The sequence below is a fragment of the Ptiloglossa arizonensis genome, chromosome 1 (assembly GCF_051014685.1).
Source record: "Ptiloglossa arizonensis isolate GNS036 chromosome 1, iyPtiAriz1_principal, whole genome shotgun sequence".
Classification (NCBI taxonomy): Eukaryota; Metazoa; Arthropoda; class Insecta; order Hymenoptera; family Colletidae; genus Ptiloglossa; species Ptiloglossa arizonensis.
Genome location: NC_135048.1, coordinates 35,827,401 through 35,851,816, shown reverse-complemented (window position 1 = coordinate 35,851,816; position 24,416 = coordinate 35,827,401). Strand labels below are relative to the sequence as shown.

Genomic DNA, 24,416 nt, shown 5'->3' with positions numbered 1-24,416 from the left:
ACAGCCGAAGAGGGTTTCTGCTGCGATTATAATCGAAACTCGGTACGTTCGTCGCGATACCAAGTGTTTGCTCTCGAAGCCCGAGAAGAAAGGTAAACGTATCGGAGGTGCCACGTTTCGTTGGCGACATCGCTGACGCGACCTTTTGACGAGAATCGGAATGTTTGCGGTGAACGTGTTCGAGGCACGATATTCGTTTACTTCGTAAGATACCAACGAAGAAGCTCCCGGCGCGATGAAACGGCTTGCGAGTATGCCACGCCGAACGTTTTTTTAAAATACGCGGCCAAATTTCGAGAGCCGACGAACGAAAGACTCGCGTCGATGAGTTTGAAACTCGAGATCAAGTAAATGTGAAAATTCGAGGGCTTCTCGAACTGAAAATTCAACGTTCGACGATTGATATCACTTTTTCGTATAAAATGTTCTCGAACGAGTGATCGTTTGAACTCGATTCCGCGATCGAAAGAAAAAGAAAAACACGGCGATCGAGCTCACCACCTCCCACTTGTTGGGTGAACAACGAACCACAATTGTAGCCACCGCCACCCACGTGCGTTGGTCGCGAACCGCCTGGTTTTTCCGAGCGTCGTGGAAAAAGAAACTGCATTTTCTTCGTCAATTACGAACGCGACTCTCGACCAATCGGCACGATAAATCGCGTAAAAACATTTGCTTTAACGCGTTTCTCCGCGTCTCTGCCGATTAACACAATTATATCAATTTTGTCGGCAGTTGGCAAGTGCCCTCGAAATCGGCGCCGATTATCGCATTTCACGGCTGTTACGTCGAGTTCGTTAAGACGGGAGCGCTACCGGTAGCTACGGTCCCTCTGCGCCCGAGCGACTCGCCTCTCCCGCGGAAACGTAGCCACCCACGCGGTTCAAGATTTCCTCCTTTTTCCCTTATCTCTGGGATTCGCTTCGTAAAAATAAGTGCTCCCGATAGAACTCGATTACGTTCTCACGATTTTATCTTGGAAGTAGGAAGTCTTTATTGCTCGGTCTTTATTGCTAAAGTATTGGACTTCTGGTCGAACGGTTCTCGAAACCTTTAAAGGAATATCTGGCTTTGCGCTCGTTGAACGTAGGACGCGTTTTCTCGGATGTGCAAAGTCTACGGAGGAGAACTTTTCCTCCGTAGATACGCGCCGATGGCTGCTCGATTGCTTCGTTTACCTGTTCTAATCGATCGTAATGCGTCTCGAGAGGATAAAAAAGACGGAGGGAGTGACCGACATTAAAAGTCGGCGAGCGCAACGCGACTGGGTAATCTGGTCGTGGCATCTGGCCAAATAAACAACTGTGAGCCGTGGGCGAGCAACGGAATCGTGACTTTTTATTATGCCTTGGATTCGTACGACGAGGTCCTCGAAGACAGAAGCGCGCACGAAGCTCGCTTCTGATCGGGCCGAGACGAAAAATTCACTCGTCTCGCTCGCTGTGGCCACTCATCGGATCGACCGTGCTTTAAATATCCCGCGACGTACGAGTTAAATAAATCGCATCGGTTTCGAAGTAAAGGTACACACTGCATCGATACCTCTAATGATTAAGTGACTTTATTGCCTCATTAAGAAATAACACAGGTATTTATACGGTGTACGGCGTACGGCGTACGGCATAAAACGGTTGCTCAACGCGATCGCTGGAACAAGCACACTTTGAAACCGCTCTCGACGGTCTTCGGAACACTGTTTTCGCGCAGAAATGTGATAAAACGATGATCGCGAGAGGCCCGTAACCCGCGTAAATACAAGATTTTCAAGCGGCGCGAGCACGAACACAGAACGAGCTCGGTTATGATTAATTATCGTGTCGTTTGTTATTCAAGTTCTTAAGAAACGCCTCCGAAGGAGGTTTTACTTTTCGTCTCGCGAGCAGCAAGATGATTTTGATTCGCTCGATGAAAATTTTATCGCGGAACGATCCCCACTTTTGTCGAATAATTCTCGTTCGCGAATGTCTACCTTAACGTCGCGTTAATCGCACAGCATAAAAGAGCGCGAGGGACGCGCGGCGGTGCTATTCTTATTTGTCAACGTATCGATATCGTCGAGAACGTACCACTTTCGAGATCGAATAATAAACGAGTTCGCGTACAGTTCTCGGACAGCCGTATCTACACGCGAGTGCGTTTGGTCGGTAGAGGATGATTTTAGTTCTTAATTACTGGCCGAGTAAGACGGAGTATGCGCGAATGCAGACTTTGAAATAGAAAGTAAGAACCGCGATGAATAATGCTTTAAGAAAGTAACTGCCGGAGCGAAGTAATCGGTTACATCCTTTGCTAACGGATGGCTGGTGTGCCACTACCTCGACGTCTTGCGACCCTTCGCGAACTTTAACGTACGAGAGCACGTATCGCATATAGTAAGTTATCGCTCGCGAAAGGACCAGAAAAAGGTACGATCTTTCAAATTTATCGAGTAAATTGTACAATTGTCGAAATGTTCGTAACGGTGACTCGATCGACCGTTTGAATCGAGTGCGGCGATGTATCGATGTCTCTTCGTAAACGCGAGCGTTACGTTTTACCACGTTAGCGTTACGTTATGCAACTATGTATATCGGATATGGAAGTAGGCTGACCGCACGAAAAGTTGTTCGAATTGCGTGTCGCTTTTGTCGACGCCAGTCCCGCGCATATCGTGGAAACATCGAAGTCACATTAAGACTCGACTCGGACACGCCATTAACCGAGTCTCGACGAAACCTTCGTTAGCTGTGTCGAAAAGTCGCGCGAACAACTCCGTGCCTGAAATTCTGCACGCCTACGTATTCATTTGTCCGTTATTCGTCGATGATTCTTTCCCAGTGTACGCGTGTGACTATTCAACACTCTTCTGTATACTTTTTCCTGCGACAAGTTCGTAGCAAAGAACAAAACTTGGCGAAACATGGGATTTTCTATTGCTAGTTTTTAAACTCAACGTTTACAATCGCAACCACGAATCGATGCATTATCGTTGCAAACCGGGGACTTACGAGCAGAGAGCCGGAAGCAGAAATACGCTGTTTTAACGAGTTCGTGGCTGGAATTGTACTTCTCGATGAGCTCTGTACGGAACGCTCCCGAGGCCTCCTCGCCAATTTCGACCGTATATCGGTATTCGTTTTCGAGGTAAATGACGCTGCTGAAAATTCGAGTTTTAAAAATCTCGTACCGACGAAAGAAGGAAATTGCTCGAATCGACCACGTCGACGCTTCACCTTTGTCCGATTTTCGTTCGAGTACAATATTTCTCGTTTACGTATCGAACGCGAAACTATGGGCGTTTCTTTGTTCGACCGATAGCGATGCTACGCGTGCTCCTTGTGCTCCGCGCGATCCGGTTATTTCTGAAAACGCGCACGAGAATGCGCTCGGCAGGCTCGTGTCACAATCCGTGTCATTGCTACAGAAGGAATTCGAATATGTAGATCACGCACCACGAGAACAGATTAAAAATCGTCGCAAGACTTCCACGCTTATCGACTTTGAAACGCTGCCACCGATTTGCATCACGTGCGCATAATTCGTTGCATTACCTACCGACGGAGATCACGTTCGAGTTCATTGAGCCGGATCGAATTCCCATTAGCTCGTTCGTTGCGCGCCGCGTGACAAAAATATCGCGAAACGAGCGCCTCGCGGCGTTTCCGTTGCGCGAAGAATCGTTCGAGCAGATTCCCCGAACGTTAACAACGATTGTACGCGTTCGAGGATCTTTCCCGCGAACGATGCGAGATTCGACGATGATAAATCGCTCGGCTATCGCGTTATCGTTGCTCTCTTCGATGAAAGTTATCAGAATAGAGAGCGACACGCGTGGATACGTATTAAAGCCACGTCGACTCGTTCTGCGACAGTTGTTTCACCGATCTGAAAATGGAAGAGTGACCGTCGATGTCACGGCTAAATTCTGTTTCCGCTGCAATTTCTCTACGAAACGGTGGATCGGTGGAACGCAATGCGGTAAAACGACCGAAAGGTGTTCGTTTCGTTCAAGCGTTCCGTTAACAGTTCGAAGCGTCTTTCGGTATCTCGATCTTCGAATCTTTTCCCATCGAGAAAAAGAGAAGAACGTTCGATAGCCGAGGTAACACGATTCTAAAAAAAAGCGACGTCCAATTCTTCACGACCGATATCCCGCAGCGAATTGGAATGGCCGAGCGAAGCTGTGGCAGTTACCAGACCCAACGAAGCGTGCACGCGACTTTTCCACCGTCACTTTCATAATGCGAGCCACTTCCGAAAGTGAATTGACTTATCCGAAGTCGGGAGAACGTTACGCGTAATGCGTTGCCTTACGTGGACGCCGATTTGCATCGGTTTCGCGCGCCATGCTTCTCGGAACGTTTTCAATTTATTCGGGCTCGAAGATGTTCAGTGTTTTGTACTTTCACGACCAGTTCCTGTCAATCTTTTTAGCAGCCGAAAAAAAGAGAAAACAAAAAAGACGAAGAAAAAGGAATTCGACAAATAAATGTACGTAGGCGTACCATTTACTTTTTATTCTCGCTAGAAACTCAATTTCTTATACGGTGTTTTTTCGCTTTTTCGCTTTTTATTTATTTTTCTATATATAATTTGTTTTTACTCGTATTATTGTATATTGTATTTGTACTGGAAATAAATTATGCCGAATTTTGATTATACCCGAATAGACCGGTGAAGAAACGTATCAACGAAAAGATTTATCCGTTATCGTTTGTATTCGATTACTTTCGAATTCGCGATCGACACTGCTCGAAGTCGTTGACACCAATGATAATCGACGCGTCCTTGTTCGTTGCAGCAACCTTCCGATAACTTGTACAACTGGTAAGGTCCGTACCCCTTTACCGAATACGTACATCGCGACGTTAGCGAAAAAGCGCGTTCACGGTTTAACTTTTGCGCTCGATCGTTAACGTTGCGTAGAAAGAATGGTCGAGCGTACGTAGGAAGAGAATCGGTGAAAAAATTTTAACGTTCCTATATCCGGATCGTTCGAACGGAGTGCACGTATACGTTCAAAGTGTTACGAACGATCTGTATCCTTAACGTAAATTGTTGTTGTTGCCGTCGTCGCCGCCGATCATATTACAGGTATCTACGTGTCGAATAGTAACGGTGATTCGACTTTTTTAAATTTGAACGCGTTTCGCTGAAAATTTTATTTCATTTAGCCCACCGTTTGAGAAAAACCGATGACTCGCAACGTCGTAACGAATTCCGAGAATGTCGATCGACAAAGTGGCATTACGTGGCTCGCATTTTTTCCGACTAAGCAAGTGTCACGGACACAAGTCGCATTATGTCACTTCGACGAGTGATCGACCTAGCTGCCCGGCGTATCGTCGTTTCGAGTTTCGACGGATCGGCGTCGATGAACGTCCGCTCGATCGCGAACGCGTCTAGTTCCGCACTGTACGTTTCAATTTGGTCTCTGATCGTGAGAAAGGACGCGCGAATGAAATTATACGAAACATCGATGTTACCGTGGAATTCAATTTAGTATAATTTATTCCATAAACGAAAGACGTCCTTTTGTATATATATTTGAACGAGAAAACTACGTTGAAAAGTAGAATGTGCACGGCGGTGAAAGTTGAAATACGGATCGCTTGTATTTGTCAAAAGAAATCGATTCGATTGGAATACGCGTTGTCAATGGAGCATAAATGGTTTTAACCAATGGTTTCCAAACTTTTTAGTTTGGAAATAAACGGTGTGTTGCAATTGTGGAGAAAATATACACACGCGCACACCCGCGCAGCGATCGATGCGTATCGATAGAAAGCGATGTTCGAGTTATCCGCATTTTTCTACATTGGAAACATAATTACCAAGTACAAAGTCCTATGGACGTCATTGGTACGATCACCTAAAACAGATGGAAGATAAAGAGAATCTCGAAACAAAGAATGAGACGCGGGGCGCAAGAAGACCGAGAAAACGATAGCGATCGAAACAAGTTGTCGAGTCTGCCCGACGCGTTCGACGAGTCTGATCCGTGACGATGACGACTATAAAAAAGAAGAAACTACTTATTGTCACTGGCCTCGACGAACCTTTTCAAACTCTCGACGGTGAAGAATAGAGAAGAAAGAGAGAAAAAAGTTGTTGCTCACCGACATGTCGACCAGTAGACTCGTCGCAGGATCTCTCGAAAAGGACGCACCACAGCCGCACAATAACTCTTGGAATTTCGGTTGCAACGGTATCAACGGTCCCGCCTCTAACTCGGTCTTGCCGTTTTATCCAGTCTAGAACGGTCTGTCTCGCGAAACGAAGAAAAAACCGTAGACGTTGTAACACGGGAAAGAGAAAACAGGACCGGTGAGAGAACACCGAGGACCAGCCGAAACGGACAGCTGACTCGATATAGATCGATCGATCACGGAGACTCACGGAGACTCACGGAGACTCACGGAGAGTATGCGGGATTCGCCTGTAATTCGAAGACTGGTCATCGTGGTGACGACGCCGGGGTATTCAAAGATCGAAACCGCGTCGCGATCCAGCGGAGGCGCGTCATAATGGTAACCAGGGGGGGCCACTCGAAGGGGCCAGGAGAGGAGCGTTGGGGGGTCACGAAGAGGGGATCGGGCCGAAGATGGCCCCCCCGCGATCCTTTTTGCGGCGATGTAGTGGGGGCGGTGGCGCGGGCGACGATCGAGGGGGTAAGGGGAGCTGGTGATACGGCGAACCCTTGAAACTGGTAGGGGATTCGACGAGGATCCAACGAGAGAGAAAGATACTCGATGAACGATCAACGAGAAGAAGAGAAGCGACATCGAAGGAGTGAATCCCTCTGGGTAAGAAGCGCGCATTCTTGTGTGTCAGCGGACGATAGTTATGGACCCCCGGCAACCTTGTCCCAGTAGCGTGCCCGTGCGCGCCCATCCGACGCGCGCCAACAACGCGAGAACTCGCGACGAAATACGAGGCTCCGATAACGGGCCAGCTGCTTCTCCAGAGGGAGGAAATCCTTCCGCGACCCTTCTTTTCCTCGACCAGCTACTATCTGGGTCATGGATCTGTTCTCTATCTTTCTCTCTCTCTCTCTCTCTCTCTCTCTCTCGTTCGTTATCCGCGGAAGGATAAGAATAGGCCCTCTCGAAGGATCGTAGAACGGAACACGGAAAAACGTTTCTACTCGAAGGATCAGCGATCAAGGATAGATACTCGCAAAGTCTTGGAACGTTTTGCTCGCGAGACCTTCGCGATCGAAAGTCTTGAAAATTTGGCGAGGTTTAGGACGTTGTTTCGAGCATCTTGAACGTCCTCTCTGCTTCGAACGAATCGAAAGTCTTGAAATTCCTTGAAGTTCTCAAAGGTCTCGAAGGAGTCGATAAAGTCCAACGAAAACAACAGATTTACGAGACAAAATCTTATCGAATTTCTTTGGACGCGTCTCGCCAACTCGTTTCGTCGATATTTCCGTCGGACCGAGAACGGAATATCGATGAGCCGAACGGCTCCGGAAGAAGCAGATGTTTACGGTCTGCGCAGATAGCAACAACGTTTGCTTCGGCACGCGCGAACTACGAAAGATGAGCATGTAGGTCAGGGTCGAGCGAAAGAATCGTTTCGTCGACCTAGGTACGAGTCGACGATGCTTCTGCCCTTTTCACGGCGTTACGTGAATCACGTTTACCACGGATTTCACTTTCATCGCGTACGATAGACCCGGAACGCGCTTGTTCGTCGGTAGGGCAGCGATCGGGGGGACTCGAGATTGTCGCGCGGTTGTGAAAAACATCGAACGCGAAGACGATCGATTATTTCCCGATAAGTGTCCTTCCTTCCTGGACGGAGCGGTTACATAGCAGCTCCAGCTCCGCAAGGCTGGAAATTGTAGGCGTCATTGAGCGAAAAAATTGCACAAATTATTTATAGAATATGACATTGTAAGATTCATCGAAGCACTTGTGCAAGCACCATCGATGCGCCGCGTTTAATTTAAATTACAAATTAAATATCTCACGCATCGTAAACTTCAAGGTAGCTCGGAGCAGCGATTCTTCGCAAAGAGTAGAATCAACGCGGAAACGGTGTTAGTTCGAGTCGAAGTCGTTCGCAGGCGTGACAAAATTATTTTGAACCGCGTTGCGCGTTTTACGTAACTGTGCAACGGGAGAGCGAAGAGACAAATCTACCACGCGTATCGAATCGTAGGACAATCGAGACGAAAGATCGAGATTTCGCGAAACGTACTCGTAGTTTGCGACGCCGCGAAAGGAAACGCTTACCAAGATCGAACGCGATCGAGAAAATTTCTACGAATACGGCTACGGGCGTAGATACTCGAGATCGCGCGAGCGATTTCGATGGATCCTCGAAAGTTTTCGCGGTTCACCGACCAAGAAAACGTGCAGAAGCGTTTTCAGCGTTTCAGCGTTTCAGCGTTTCAGCGTTGCGGCTCGATCGAGAGAGAGTCGGAAATTTGAATTCGCTACGATCGCCATACTGGATTCGGCGGACTTTGCCTCTCTCTCTCTCAATGACGCAACGGTACGGAGAACGATCGATCGACTCGTGCTCCGCAAAAAGTCGGTTCGCGTTGTCCGCGACTGGAAAGCTAGCCGATCGACACGGGACACCGTAATTGAGTTTTCGTGGCCTGCAATTACGGGTGCAATTGATACTAATTTGTACGTGGGAGATTTATGTACGCCCTTTATGAATCGTGCTTGCGCAATGTTTCGATTCCAATGGTACACGTACGAGGAGAGGTTCGTTTTTTCGCTTCTTCTGCGCGCTGAAAAAAAAATGTCGTCGAGCCACGGTTCGATTTATGGAACGATTTACTTTTGCGACTTTGTAAGTTCTATAGTTTTGCGAAAGCAAATTCGCTATAGGTTCGAACCGAAAATATGTCTCGTGTGCGATCGCGTTTGCTCGGAATGGTCGAAAGTAACAGATACAACGAGGTATTTTGAATTACCGTCGTCTCCGAATCGATTCTTTCGAGTTTCGAAGAACGGAAGAGTCGCGCGAACTTTTCGAGACGGTATTTTTCAGCCGAGTGCACTTACGATTTCCATTTCTCACGGCTCGAAGATCACCGTTTCCGCGTCGCGGATCGAGGAAAATCCATTGTATCGGTTCTGCGAGAGACGCGCGTTTCACCTTTCCCTGGCCGCGAGTAAGCGAACGATAAACCGTCGCGCAAAAATCTGGCGTATCGCTGGCCAGCGGAGGAGTAAACGGAGATCGGCAGTGCCCGAGGGTATCGTTGAACGTTGTCTCGCACTCGGCGTTCCGCGCGTGTACGCGCCGCTAATCGTTTTACACGAAATCGGCTGGAAAGGAAGAAACTGACCACCGTCGGTCCGTCGCCACCCCCGCCACGGAGGTTTCGCAATATTTCGTAATATCAATTACGCCGGTGCCTGTCAAGCGGTACTCGAGCACACCGTACCGCGGTCACGCGAATGAATTATCGCTCGAGAGGCGTTTTAAATTATTTAAGACTGTATAATTTAAAAAAGTTACGGCCGCGCGAAGGCTCGGTGGTGTTCAGGAACGGCGAGGGATTCGCCACGGTCCCCGGGGCTGCGTTCAAAGTGCCGGCGAGTCCAGGAAATTACGGTCCTACGGCGGTAGGACGGAGCGTAACGGAGCGTAACGGAGCCTTCGGCGTGAAATTATTTTATCGGTCGAGGGAGAGACTCGCGCGGGAATCGAATCTCCGATAGGATCGGAGATACAAAGGTGGTTGTTCGCGATCGCGTCGGCAGTCGGATTCGAAGACGTTTCGGTAACGAGAGCCAGAGCGGAGTGCTCTCGAGCCAATGTCTCGTTGGATTTTGCCGGTCGGTCCGATGCCAGGGACTTGTCGGTAATGGTTCGAACCGACGAATTCTAATCTCCTCTTCGTAATTCGAGTCACCGCTCGGACGATCGACACCTCGATATCGTAGATCTCGGCCAAGTTCTGCATCGTCGCGAGTGATTCAGGCATTCGAGCCGAGAAGACTATCCGCATCTAGATGCAGATCTCCTCTCCGCGCATCCGGACGGTAAACGTCGATTGGTATTTAGGCCTCGCGTTACGTAACCTTTTTTCCAACGAACGGCCGCCAAAGCGGTGGATAAAAAAAAAACTATTCCGAGAGGAGCGGGGGCGGTAGCGGATCATCGGCTCGACATTGGACTCGGATTTTTCGTATGCGCGTCGCGTTGAACCGGAGCCGAGGAACCGGGAGGCCGCTCGTCTTCCTTCCCTCCCTCTCGGTCACGTATGGAACGCCGCTGAAATACGCCGTACCGTACCCGTGCGCGTCAAAAATTACTGGTTCTGCCCGGTACGTGGCCGGCTACGCGTAGAACGAGCATCCGGCAATTGCGAAATGCAGGAATTTAAAGGAGCATTCCCCCGTAAGGTCGCTCGATCCGGGGTCGCCGCGGTAATTGCCGCGCAATTAGAGAACGCGTACACGAACGCGGTGAAAACACGCGGCATTCGCGCGACCCTTCGGTTCCAAGAACAACGGCTAATCGATAGATGGAATAAAAATCGAAACTGCGACGAAGGGAGCTCGTTGATCCCGATCGCGTCGAGCTCCGGGAATGGACCCGATCGATCGGGTCGAGTATTCCGTCTTTGGAACGACGATCGGTTGGAACAACGACGATCAACGAACGGGGCTTCGCGGAACCTTTTAGTCGCGCGATTCCTATGCAAATTCGCTCTCTCGCTTATCGGGACGATAACGCGTCGATCCCGGCGCGGAAAGCCGGACCGGAGCCGATCCATTTATAAGTTCGTACCGCTCCGGCGATCGCGAGGTTAACCGTGACATCGGGGTCGCGGTTCCAAACGTTCCTTCGGTTTGCCCGTAACAGCGTTTTCGTGTCTCTACGAGCCGTCGAGATTCCCGGTCGTTTAGAACGCCGAGCGTCCTTCGGGAGGGTAAAAGACGATGATCATTTTCTACGTTCTATGATAGGAAAGTCTTTAGAAAAATGGAACGAGTTCTCGCGAGTTCTCGACCCCTTCGAAAACAGAATACACGGTTCTCTGCATACGCGGTTGCGAAACGGAGAAATAGGAAGGTCGTGACGGCAAGGTCGTCGCGGTAATTATCCTGCAATTAGACCATGCATCGTTTAATGGTTACTTTTAACGCGAGAACTAGCAGTTTTGCAAGAACGTCGACCACGGGGTTACGTTGTAAGCATCGATGCCGAGTTAATGCCACGAGATTATTGTAAAATTAAATTTCGTAAGCGACTCGTATCGACCACTGAAATCCCAGTAATAACGCAGCGAGTACCGTTACACCGTCCTATCGTTCAGTGGAATATAAATATCATCGTTCTTTCGGAGATACGCAAAGTATTCGAACTGTTCGATCTAAGGATAAATTTTTCTCGAATGGAAAAAGTTTACTACCGTTGAAAAAAAGTAAATGACCGCGAAGTGTCCTCGATTCTTCCAGCTCTCGATTTTTCTCCGTAGAATTCCAATGATCCATTTCCCAGGGTAAACACTGTACCGTATCTGTACAGCGGACGAGCTCGAACGTCAATTTCACAAATGCTGCGCATGGAGATACGTTCCGATCTGTTTAATTACAAATTTTCAAACATCCAATATCCACGGTATCGACTCGTGCGATTATTCTCGTTGCACGTTCGTACGCGCGTTTCTCGGTACCTCCCGTTAAACTTTTTGTAATAAAAATTAAGCAACAATTGTACAATTGTTCTTCTTTCTTTCCGTCGCGAACAATTCGCGCACGAAAGGTATTCAGAAACGTACGGAAGAATACGCGGCAAGAATAATTGCAATGTAATACACTTGGTTGTAAAAATGATCGAACAATCGATATGCCGATGCTTGCGCAACAACAACAGAACTGGCAATTTTATTCGCATTTCGCGTTCCTGCTTTTCTATCGGAAGATACGACACGAACTCGCTTTCGGATATTTGCGAATTCAACGAAAACGTTACATTTCGTTTCGTTTATCCGAATAGACGTTCACCGTTCTCGGTGCGTACCACTGCGTTACTTTTCAAACTATCCATCCCAAACGGATTTTCAGCGCTCGCGTTACACTTTTCGGTCGATCGTACGATCCTTTGTTGCTCGATAGCCTGTTGCTTTAACTTTTCTACTACCGAGTGAATCCTGTTTGCTTTCCTAAACGGATAGATGAATAAATGGAAACCGTTAAAGTATCGATCGTAGAGCGACGTATCGCGTATCGAGATGTGCGCGTTAAAAGTAACCAAAAGCGAAGCATCGCGTCGATCGACACATCGGAAGAAGAACGATGAGCGACGACCGACGACCGACGACCGACGACCGACGACCGTCTAGGATTCACGGTGTCGGTTGGCGCTCGTAGCCTTGTAACATATACGCAAATAACCCAATAAATCTCGGTATAGGCTAGCTGCTGCGCATCCTTCGTAATCCTTGACACCGACGACGTAGTGTCACCGGCTCGCGGACCGTATCCTCGTCGGGCTCTGGTCGGTGCCTCGCGCAGAGGAGGGACGAGGCGATACCGCGTATAAGCGGAGCCGGATCAAAGTCGCGTGATTTCCCAATAAGAATGAGTTCCACCGACCGCTGTCGTACGTCACCTTTTCCCCTCGACGTTGTATCCTCCTCGGGGGACGCTAACGATCCTTAGATGTTACTGACCGGCCCGCGGATCGAGTTCTATCCAGTTCATACGATTCTTCGTGCGTATTCTACGCGCGAAGAGACTTCTATCGCGTTCCAACGATCGATCTTACGGGCCACGGGAAATGGGAAAAGGTGAGCCGAGTTAAAAGGAAGACCGTGAAAAAGCGTATTTCCATAATTGGTCGAATTGTCCGTAGAAACGAGATCCATCTGTACAGTATCGACGCAAGACGTTCCTTTCTTTCGATTCGACGAAGGAAATTTCGTACTCGTCGACGCAAAAGTCTCTCACGCTTTCGATAAAATAGATACAGGTCGATGACGTACGTCTAGCAGGCATTTCGTCGTAGCGCAACGGACGCGCCACGACGCGCGCGAAAAGTTCGGTTTCGCTATTTATCCGAGATATTATTAATGGCAAGTTGCTTTTCGCGCATCCAGGACAATGCCGTTCGTTAATGTTAATTGCGCAAATCCTGTAACCTCTCGTTCGACCGCCGATCGAGCATCGTTTCCCAATCCACGCGTTTCTCGACGATAAAAAGCAATATCGCTGGAATAGAATTCTTTGGAAAATCCCAAGAATCGTGGGATCGCTCAAACGAGCGATAATCGTTGACCCGGATCAGCGGCGTTTCCCAATCCCGAGGTTCATCGATTATTGACAATTGGCACAACGTTGCCACGGGTTCTTCGTAAGAAGAGATCGTTGCCGAACCGAACGACGGTTGATCTTGAAACGAGCGAGATCCATCGGTCGTTTCTGAAATGCGCGTCACTCGTAAACGTAACGAGGATGACGATAACGATTACGATGTCGATGGCGGTTGTGGCAGAAGGCTGAGTAACGCGTCGCGGCGACGCTGGCGCAACAATCGAGATGGTTAAGCGAGCAGCTGCCCGGAACGCGCGTATAGAAGAATAGAACGTTCGAGGAGACACGAAATTGCTTTTAAGCAACCGATCGACGGGAGAAGCGTTTCGGTTCGTGCCACAATTGTTCGTTCGTAGTTTAACGATCGTTGCGCAATTGGGTAAGTCGCGATCGATTTGTGATTTGCGAGCAGTCGCGCGACCGATTCACCGAATCGGACCGAACCTAGTCGCGGTAACCTTCGATCGATGATTTTGGGAACGAAACCTCCGAGTGAACCGAAGCAACGAGGATCCGCGCGGAACGTAAAAGTAAGATCCTGACCGAGCTCGAGCGAAAAATGGTAAACCTTTGGAGAAGGAAAGCTTGTCCGAACGAAGCAGCGTTCAAAGTTTCTCGGCTAATCGTGTCTCGGCTGCTTTCGGAAGCGTTCTCTTCGAACGCGAGTGCAGTTATCGTAATGGTTCATAAATAGACTCGAAGCGAAGCGAGACTCCTCGCGGAATGGTTCGATTCGCATTCCGCGTACGTTTCAGGGATTACCGTGCAAACTCGGTAATCGGCGATACTCCCGATCGAGGAGTATTATTATGTATTTAATTACGGCGGGCCGTACGTAACGGCAACATTTCACGGCGACTCCGGTGACTCTGGTGACTCCGGCGAACGGTGCGATTAAAGTCTATCTAAAAATTTATCGTAGCCTCCTTGCGCGTTTCCACGCGCATTCGTGTCAAGGAACGCCGGACAAAATTGCGCCGATGAATGCGCGTGCTCTTAACGCTTTGCATAATGCTTCACGAAACAATATTAATCGACGCTACGCTCTCGCTGTCTCGTTTTCGTAACCCGAAAGTTTACGGTAAAAGGAATACGACGTTGCGGGTAATAGAAAACCGGATTCGTTTCGATGGAAGCAACAATCGCGACTAAATAAATTATTATACGAATCTCATGGTCGGACCACCGCCGGTCGTGATCACCGTCAACGCATTTCGTGGTGTTCGCGCCAAGTTGCGAACACCGGTGGTCCTCGAGTCAAGAAGCCACTCTCTACGATCCCGAGCGGCGATAACCCACTCGTTTGGCCGCGTTGTTCCTATTTCACTGCTACCGAACTACGTATCTAGGTACGTCTATTCCTTTCGTCGGTTGCGCAACGCCAGTTGCCGACCCATTCTGCCGCTTCGATCTTTCGAGTGTCGGGCTCGATACGAATCGGCACCGATCGAAACGAATCGAATCGAATCGAAGATCCATGGATCACGCTACGATACATTTCCGCTGTAGTTACTTTTCGGTAAAGATTTTGCGCAACGAGTTTCTCGAATCGCGCTGAAAATTCTCAAGGTCTCGATCGGGCGGGTCGTTCCGATCGAAGCGACGCGAGAAGAACGAACGATCTCTTCGCGACGCGAACATTGCCGCTCGAATTAGCCAGATTATCGAAAAACTTGACCAGATCGGTGAAAGGAGCGGAATCGCTAAAGAGGACGCTAATTAAAAGGAAAGTAGGCATCGGCACGGTGGAGGTTCGTTTCTCTCTGTTCGCGCGATCTCTCAACTCGGAGTTCACCCTTAATCCTATGTTTTCATTTAATACCTCGAGGCGATTCCCCTCCGTTTCTTTCTCTTCCACCTCTCGATTTCACTTTTGGCGGCCGCGCCACCGATCGGAGGCTTCGCCTCGCTCTCCTCGTCGCGTCTGTTGCGCAACTGCTCCGTTGTGCGCGGTTCGCGCGTTCGCGCGTTCGCTTGCGCGCAATACCGACACCACCTAGCTGCGCATGCGCCGTCGCGTGCAGACGAACGCATGCCCAATAAGTGTATCAACCACTGGCGTAACGCACCCGGAGGAAAACCCTCCATCGATCGATCCTGTCTCTTTACTTCGTAGATGGAAAACACGTGTATCGGATACCATCGAGTATCCGATATTGTATCGCTCTTCGAGATGTTTGCCCTTAGCTAGTTTCTTTTACCGTTACCCTTCTATATCGAAGCGTTTAAGGCGAACGGTATTTGTATCGGTCGCGAAAGAACGTTACCGAACAAGAGTATCTTGTCGCGGACAAATTCGTCCATTTCGATTACTCGAAAAACATTTCTTTCGAAAAATGACCGTAAAATTTCATAACTTGACGTTGAACTCTTTACGATCGATGTCGTTGGGGACAACATCCTCCGCTCAGTTTTATCGCTACGAAACATAGACGTCCCGTAACACGATTCAACAGCGATCAACGGAGGCACGCGCGAGCAAATTATTAAAGGATCTGTCTACCTACGGTAGGTCGAATTGTATTCGTCAAAATATGTTCGGCATATATACAGTAAACAAACAGCCAGTAATGTAAGAAATCCTCGGCCGAGACTCTGTCCTCGCAAAGTTTCGCGAGATTACAACACGTGCACTTTCTCGAACCGATGTAAACGCCGTGTGTGTGCGCGCGCGCATTTATTGTTCGAGTTCGTTGTGCATCCGTGCGCTTTGCGCGCTCTTCTCGACGATTGCAACCACGAGTCGGTGTAAACTCGACCTGCTCTATATAGTATAATAACGCAGAACGTAGAAAGACATGGATGTACGTATTTCATCCAGCGGCACAGATCCGTCGCAAAACCGTTTACCGTGCAGGTGTGACAATTTCGCAAAAAACGATCGGTTTCCGATCGATTCCCTTGGCCGAGTGGCGCTTCGTTCGAGCCTCTCGTCTGTCGTTTATTCGCCATTTACGGAAATTTACGTCGCGTGTCCGAGCGATTAGCATAATTTTCGCGTAATCGTACATATGGCTGGCAAGAATCAGGAAATCGAGAGGCCCGTCCGTGAATTCTGGAAATTAAAGCGACCGGATTCCTGATTCGTGTAAATTTCCAGAATGGAGCCACTGGATTCTGAACGATGATCGATGACGAATTACAAGTGGAGGAACTCTTCCTTTTTTTCTGTTAGGTCTCTCTCTTTCTCTCCCTCCCCCTGTCTCGCACACTCGTGGAGCGATCGTAAGTAACGTTACGCCACTGGCGTCGAGGTGGCGGTGCGAAACGTTCGGAGTAGGGAAGGGACCACGAGGACGCGAAAAAGTGCGCGGTGAACACGAAGGAGGGACGGACGCAGAGGCAAGGCCGTTCTTTGACCCGAAACGTGGTCTGCTCGGCGCCAATTTTTCGGCAGAAACCGGTCCCGGGCCCCTAGAAATTTTACCGGCAAACCGCTACCACGGTTTCACCGAGACACCGACACCGACACCTGCCTTTTGCCAATATATCGTCGAGCTATAAGGTTCCCATCGATTAACGTCACGCGTTGCAACCACGTCCTCGTCGAGACGCTCGTCGATCACCGATAAATCGATGGGTCGTGCGAAGAAAAACTTACATTTGGATTTTCCCAGACGTCTCTCGATGTTCGTACCGATGATACTTGCTTCTTCTTTCAACGTATTTATTTATTTCGTTCGTTCGTTCGTTCGTTCGTTCGTTCGTTCGTTCGTTCGTTCTACAAGCTCGCTTCTTTGTTTGTTTGTTCGTTTGTTCGTTGAATTGATACGGATGTTGACTGAATCGGTGTACGTGCAGGAAAGGAGGATTTTTGTCGAAACGTCTGCAAGAAATATAACATTTTGATACTTTCCGCATCGAAAAACGGATTTCGTAAAGGTTTAACCAAGAAAAGACGAAAACTGAACGCAAGAACGTACATCGTAAACAGATTTTCCGTCGTTACTCGATCGGTCCGTATCGTTGAACTACGATAAATATTAAACGATCGATAAAATTATCGAACAGAGATACGAAACGGCGGATAGCGCTAGGTGAGTTTGTTCCATAAAGCACCGGTGAATACCGGAACTGAAACGTTTGTTCGTACTCCCGGTTGGTAGTCGTAAAATTACACAAAGAGTACGATTTCCTTGCTTCGCAGTAGCTACCGTTATACCATTACACGGTATCGTTACGTCTCGCGAAACGTAAGGCTTTCCTTCTGCCGGATGCATAGGTGTTTTCGTAGATACGTGTTCACCCGTGCGCGTAATGCACCTGTGTGGATTACCGATGCAGCGATACGCGGCTAAGCTCATCGATCTTCCCTGTCCTTCGTTTTATTCTCGCTAGTAGATCGTCACGAGCGTTGTGTTCGCTTCCAGTGAAAAAAGCACACGGCCTGTAGCCATAGATCGGAAAAGAGTCGCGCTTCCACAACCCCGTATTTAACGGTCATACGGAACGATCGATCGAGTCCGTATACAACGGTCGAATATCTGCCTTTCCAACTACTCTGTCTCGATGCCGATGTAATTTATCGATTAGCGATTAATGTACGGGATGTAGCAAGGATTATCGAAGTACGGTAAAAGAGGGTGCACAACGAATCGATTTGTACCGTAACAAGTTAAGTATTATCCTCCGATATTTCGATTCGATCGACGGTATCGTTACCGCGCATCGAAATCGCTCGATTCGTTGTAGTTTTCGGGATTTAAATTTTTTAACGAGATATCACCTCGTAGCGTGACAATTTTTACCACGTACAAAAGAGATTGGTGAAATAGCAATTTAGAAACGCGATCGACGAAGAGGAAACCGCACAATGCGCGCAAACTGTAATGCGAAGAACTCACGATGCACCGGTGAATTCGTTATCGGCCGTGAGACCGCAGAAAAGATTGCGCCTCGTCGTTCGAGAGCAGTCGGTCGCCTTGAATGGAACGGAACGAGATCCAACGATCTCGCGTTGATAAGGACGATCGACGTTAACGATAGTCCTGGACTCGTTGTTCCTTCGCAGTTATCGCGTTACCTTCTTTCGTGAAAGCACCGCGCTTCGTTGAACTCGTTATAGCTGTAAACATCGCGATGAATGAGAAGTGTCGGTGAACATTGAGCGGATTCATCTAAAACCGATTACACTGCTCGCCGAAGCCTTTAGATTCGAGCAACTCTGGATAAATTGGCATTGCCAACATCGATGTAACGATAGTCGATCCAATTATCGTCGAGGCCTGGATCGTCGTTTTTGTTCTCGGGACAATTTGTTCTTTTGCCACGGATATTTATCGCGATCCACTCGTGAGAAGTAATCGAACGTCGAATGGAAGGAAATCACGTTCTTGTCGAGTAAAGAAGTCGCGGTCGCGGTCGCGGTCGCTTCGAAATCGGAAAAAAATTTAAAGAAGAATTTGGAAATTTTGACCGACCTTCGATTCGAGATCATCGATCGAACAAAAATGAGAAAAACACATTTTATGCGTACAAGCACTCCAAAGTTGCAACTAAAACGCGAATTCGTAGTCTGGCAAGTTCTTTCGCGCTAGTTTGATTCTTTTTATTCGACGCAAAATAAACGTCTGTTGCAATACGAATCGCGTACACGATCGTAATTATATACGAAGGTTATAGATAATAACAAACGACAAAGTTTCAGCGTTTCGTTTCACAAGCATTTAATAAGGCCTCGTTACTGTGTCGATGCTTCGTAATGCCGTATCTAACTGTAATACTATTCGTTGACCGCGTAGCTGCAGCGAGAATACTAAAATTCCATCATCGTCCTTGGTGTCCGATCCAATTGATCGGTTAAATGGAACAATTTGCGCCGCGTATTCTTGAATCCCGAAAATCTCTTAAACGATATTTGCCCGTTGGCAGGGCTTCCGTTCGGTGTTTTCTTCTTGTCGAAGATGTCGGTTCCCGAAATCGAACGGAGACGCGATCTTTTGCCCAAAGTTCGAGTACGGAGGTGCCGACGAACGTCCAGCGACTTCGAGAGTCGAGAATTCCCGCAGTCCGTTTTCGACGATGACGAAAAGCAGCGGAGAGCCGTAGATCGGATCGAAGCGAAAGCACGACCTCTGGACTGTTAAGGGTACCTCGTCGCGGGGCCCGACGGCCGTACCAAAAAGCACGTTATTCAGCGTAGTGAGTAACGAACGAACTATTCGATGGCGCAACGATTGCCAGAGCACGGGCGCCAATCTCGATTATCAAGGATTCCGGCGAAGCGCCAAATAAATCGGTTCCCGACGCTGCAACCTTCGAATATCGGCCGTTGAACGGACCTATGTTCCGCGATGACGCGACAGGTTTCGTTCGCCCGACTTGGACGAAAGTTGGCAAGTTCTTCGAGAACGAGAACGAGAACGAGAACGAGAACGAGAACCAACACGGAGTTTCCAAAAAATCTGAGGAGGTACGAGAAACGGACTTTGTCGACGCAGGGGACGTTGCGTTAATTATTCGTCCTGTCGATTTAAAGTGCAGCAACGGGAAAATCGTGCATCGTGTTCGGCTCGAGTTATTTTATCATCCGCGTTGGATACGAAAATGTAACTTAACGATGAAAAGAAACGTAGGGGTCCGGTCGCTTTACGCGTAATAACGAGGTCGAACGAAATCGATCGAGGAACAGTATTCGAATTCGTTCGTTCGGTTCGAAAAGCAACGGAGCCGCGAAACTTTCAGCGTTCGCGCGAAGCGAAACAAAGTACAAGCGGCGTAACGTTCTCGTATCCTGTCGTTTCGTTAACGTAATAACTCCTTTTGTTCTTTCAAATTCAAGGCTACGTTTCAGCATCGCGGCAACTCGCTCTGACACATCGTTGCCTTCTTAATTGTTTTCTCCGCAGAAGGAATTTATCGTTCTCGAGCACCCGTGATATCTGTCCTCGGTTACATCGCGTTTCCCTTGCCGATTGGCAAATCGGATTAAGTCGGATTAGGTCGCGAGAAATTTGCATGCAATTACTGCACCGTGCGATTCTGATACATTACGCATGGATACCGTGTTTCGGGTCACAGGTGCACGGAATTCTCTCCCGGCTCCGCGACACGGTATCTCTATTGTACTCGAATATTTTATCGTCCGAATGTTTTTTCTCTTACGATCGTGTTTCATGAAAATTCGATACGATTCGATTTCGTAAAAACGGTGACCGATACGGTGACCAATATTATTCGTCGGTATACGGTTTCGAAGCTTTCGTATCTTAAAGATAAAAACTAATGGATTAAAAAAGAATATTTTTGCCATTGTCTCTTGGATTTTGCTAGAGAGACGACGTTTCGTAATACGATATAAAATACAAGTACGATAAAACTCGTGAGATCTCTTCTCGAATATGCCCTCAACGTGACTTTTTCCTCGTTGACGGTTACTCTCGATAGCTCCGAAGCCTCGAAACTCGGTCCCTCGGCTAGGAGCATCGAAGGTGCCGCGTCCATCGTCTTCGCGTTCCCGATCCGATCGCTCGCCGGATCCACGAACGTAGACCACGATGATACGATACGAGTTCGGAAAAACGTGCGCAACGATAGATTATGCCGATTCCCCGAAGGTGAGGATAACGGGGATCAGGGAGCGTCGATTGAAAATTGCAGGATCTCCTTCCTCCCTAGCTGCAAATCGTCGACGGCGATCCATCGTTGCGATCGCCCGTAAGCGATAACCACGTGTAATGACGCTGGCCCGCGTGCATATGGACGGATTGCGCGCGTACGATGTCGGAGCGGTTACAGGTGGAAGAAACGCGCGGATTTCGCAACTCTCCGGGACCTCGAACGATCGTGGATGGCTTCGATGCGTTTCGTACGAGCGCCTGCCTCTTGCTCGGAAATCGCGGAAATATTACTTTAAACGGAACGTTATCGATGGAACGAACGTCGTTGAACAAATTTTAAAAACGTCACGCTACGTTCAACGAAGGGTATAGGTGCCCGGTACATTTGTGAAACGAAACCAGCCATTGCCTGGGCTAACGATCGATCGAAACATTACGAACGAAAAATCGATCGACTTCGGAAACTTCACGATGGAAGAATCGACGAAATCGACCGTCCTTTCGAAATAAATTAATGTCGAAAATTCTCGGCGATGTTGGACCAAAAGTAAAAAGTTTTCACTGGCAGCGAGGGTGTATAAAAACGTCGTAAATGTTCGCTTATCTTGTAAACGGTTCAAGTTGAAGTAAAAACCCCTTATCGGCGAGCGAAGGCAGCCTCGTAAAGCCTGACGACCAGTTGCGAACGACGAGCGTTGCAAAAGGGAGTCTGTCGTCCAAATTTTCAGGCACGCGCGTCACAGTCTAGTTCACCGCGTCGCCCGAGAGATCGAGGATAATCGCGCGACAGCCAGCGCACAGTCTTCCCGACCTTTTTCTCCTTCCTTCGTAATGATATTCCACTTTGTTAACGACGGGTACAAACTCGGTAGCCATGATCCGTTTCCACGCATCGGTGCACGCGGTACTGCGGCAAGAGTATCGTCGTCGCCGCCGCCGTCGTCGTCGTCGTCGTCGTCGTCGTCGTCGTCGTCTTCGTCGTCGTCGATTCTCTCGTCGCTCGTGATGATCCACGACTTTTTCCCCCCTATACGGTTACGACACACGACACATACATCGGCCATGCTCGATCGATCATCTAGGATTTTGGAACGGCTGCTTCAAATGGATCTTTTACTCTCGTTAAATTTATTACAACGTACGGAAGAACATCGTCGTACCGGATTCTGGTTCACCAGTGGAGCATATTTTAGGCGCATCGGTCGAACCTTTGCAACGTTGATTTACCATTTGCGTCTCTGTACCGCAACAATGGTATTTACCAACGTTGCAACGATATTTTCACCGATTCTGTTACACACTCGAAACAATCCTTGACGATACAACACTGGTGCACCGTGAACAGAAATTAATATCGCACACCTTGTCGTATCAGGAACGGGGATTAATTAATTCTTCGTTACGATCGATACACAATCGTGCCGCAGTCCTAGAAACCAGAGTTCGCAACACGGACAACTCTCAGCGACTATCGGCCTGTATCCAATCCCCCGTTACCACGAAACGAGTTCATCGTAATCGTTTCGAACGACAAAAGAACTAAATTCGCTCGAACTGCGCAATAAAAGGAATTATAAAAATGAAGTTCCCATTGCGAAAGAACCTCTTCACGCAGCTCGTCTAGGCTACTTGCTCGCGCAGTCACGATCCTTTCTAGGACCAGAAGTCTAGTCGATAGAAAGGACTCTCGAGCCTCGTTCGCGATCACTTCTGTTCGAACGTTCGCTCGTTCGCTCGTTCGCTCGTTCGTTCGTTCGCTCGTTTGCTCGTTCATTCGTGACCGGTCCACTCTTGACCCTGTTAAAGCCGGCAGTGACCCGACGTCGAGATCCGATTCGACGATATCTCGCATCGATTGAAACGAGCACGGTCGAACAAAGCTATCCGAGAAATGCGCGACCTTTGATCGCGTCACCTTTTACGGCGCGTCGTTAAACATTTCTTTTCATTGTGAAAAATTCTCGCGGGTTTTGCGAGTTCTAAATTGTTCAAGGTTCGACGCGAAGGTTGCGCTCCAAGTTCCCGATTCTCGAGGTCGTGAAGCACCGGGGCACGATGATCCGCAATCGCGAGGGGACCGAAAGATTACTCGCGCGGAACAACGATCCCTTCGTCGATCGAACGAATCGCCGCGCTATCGTTGCGATAATCTCGATGAGTCGCGAGCTTTGAACGAATCGTTCCGTTGACACACATTTTGCCGAGCGTGCAGGAATAAAACGATGTGCTGCACCTTACAGAAGAAATGTCGTTTTGTTCCTCGAGCCTTCCTCCGTAAACTTTAACGGGTGATAATGGTTTGGAATAATCCGCGCGTCACGTATTATCCGCCAGCTTCGATAAGATCCACGAGGGAGCGGTCCGAACAGTCGGGGGCGGGACTATCGTCCGAGTCTAGCTCAGTTATCGGATGTTGTTCGATACTTTTTAAAGAAACGAGACCACGTTTCGTCAAAGTGGCACGATTCTTCGTATTCGATTACGAACTCCTTTCGCAAAGAAATACTACCTTGATCAAAAAGTTTTAGGACTTTATTCGTAAAATCAAAAATACAAATTTATTCGTCCAAATCGATATGGTCCCCTTCAAAGTAGTCCCCATTGACTGCAATGCACTTGCGCCAGCGCTTGATCCAATCCTCGAAACACCGCTGGTACTCAATTTTCGGTATGTCCATCAGAGCCGTCTTCGATTTTGTCATGACCTCCTCTCGGGTACTGTAACGCGTTCCGCGAAGCGGTTTTTTAATTCGGTTGAACAGAAAAAAGTCGCAGGGAGCCAGATCTGGTGAATTTGAAGGCTGCTGGATAGTGTTCGTGTTGTTTTTCGTCAAAAACTCGCGGATAAGGATCGCATTGTGCGCCATTGCGTTATCGTGGTGCAAAATCCACGAGTTGTTTGCCCACAAATCTGGCCTTTTTTGACGAATTGCTTCGCGCAAACGTCTCAAAACGCCCAAATAATATTCTTTGTTGACTGTCTGTTTTTCTGGCAAGAATTCTTGATGCACACGATTGAATTTTATCGATGTTTTCATCGGTTTTCGACGTTGTCGGCCTGCCACTGCGTTTGTCATCCTCGACCGACTCACGACCACTTCTGAAGCGTTCGTGCCATCGAAAAACATTTGATCTCGAAAGAGTATCGTTACCGAAACACTTCTCCAACATATCCAAGGTCTGCGGACCGTTAAATCCGTTTTTTACACAAAATTTAATGCAAACTCGTTGATGCTCAAATGATGCCATTTTCAAAATCGAAGACACGAACAAAGGAGATGTGCTCAGTACAACGTAACTTTTACAAATATCAAGCTATGATGCTGAAATTGGAAGGAAGTGTTAATGACAGATATGGTAACCTAACAAAAAAAAAAAAAAAGAAACAATCGGGTGATTGACAGCGACACACGGGGGACAGTCCTAGAACTTTTTGATCAAGGTAGTAGTTCTCCTTTGCGTTTTTTATCGTCACGGGAGGAATGCAAATGTAACGATCCTCGATAAATGAAATTGTAATGGAAAAATGTGGATATCGTAGCATCTCGTTTATCCAGAACGCGTCCAATTTTGAGAAAAGTAG

The 24,416-nt window shown here is 48.2% G+C and overlaps 1 protein-coding gene across 1 annotated transcript in view; it reads left to right on the top strand.

Annotated features, from left to right (window-relative positions):
* The window catches only part of Nudc (nuclear distribution C, dynein complex regulator), a 69,312-nt gene that overhangs the window by 41,549 nt on the left and 3,347 nt on the right, over positions 1–24,416 (top strand). The gene's annotated exons all lie outside the window — the stretch shown is intronic.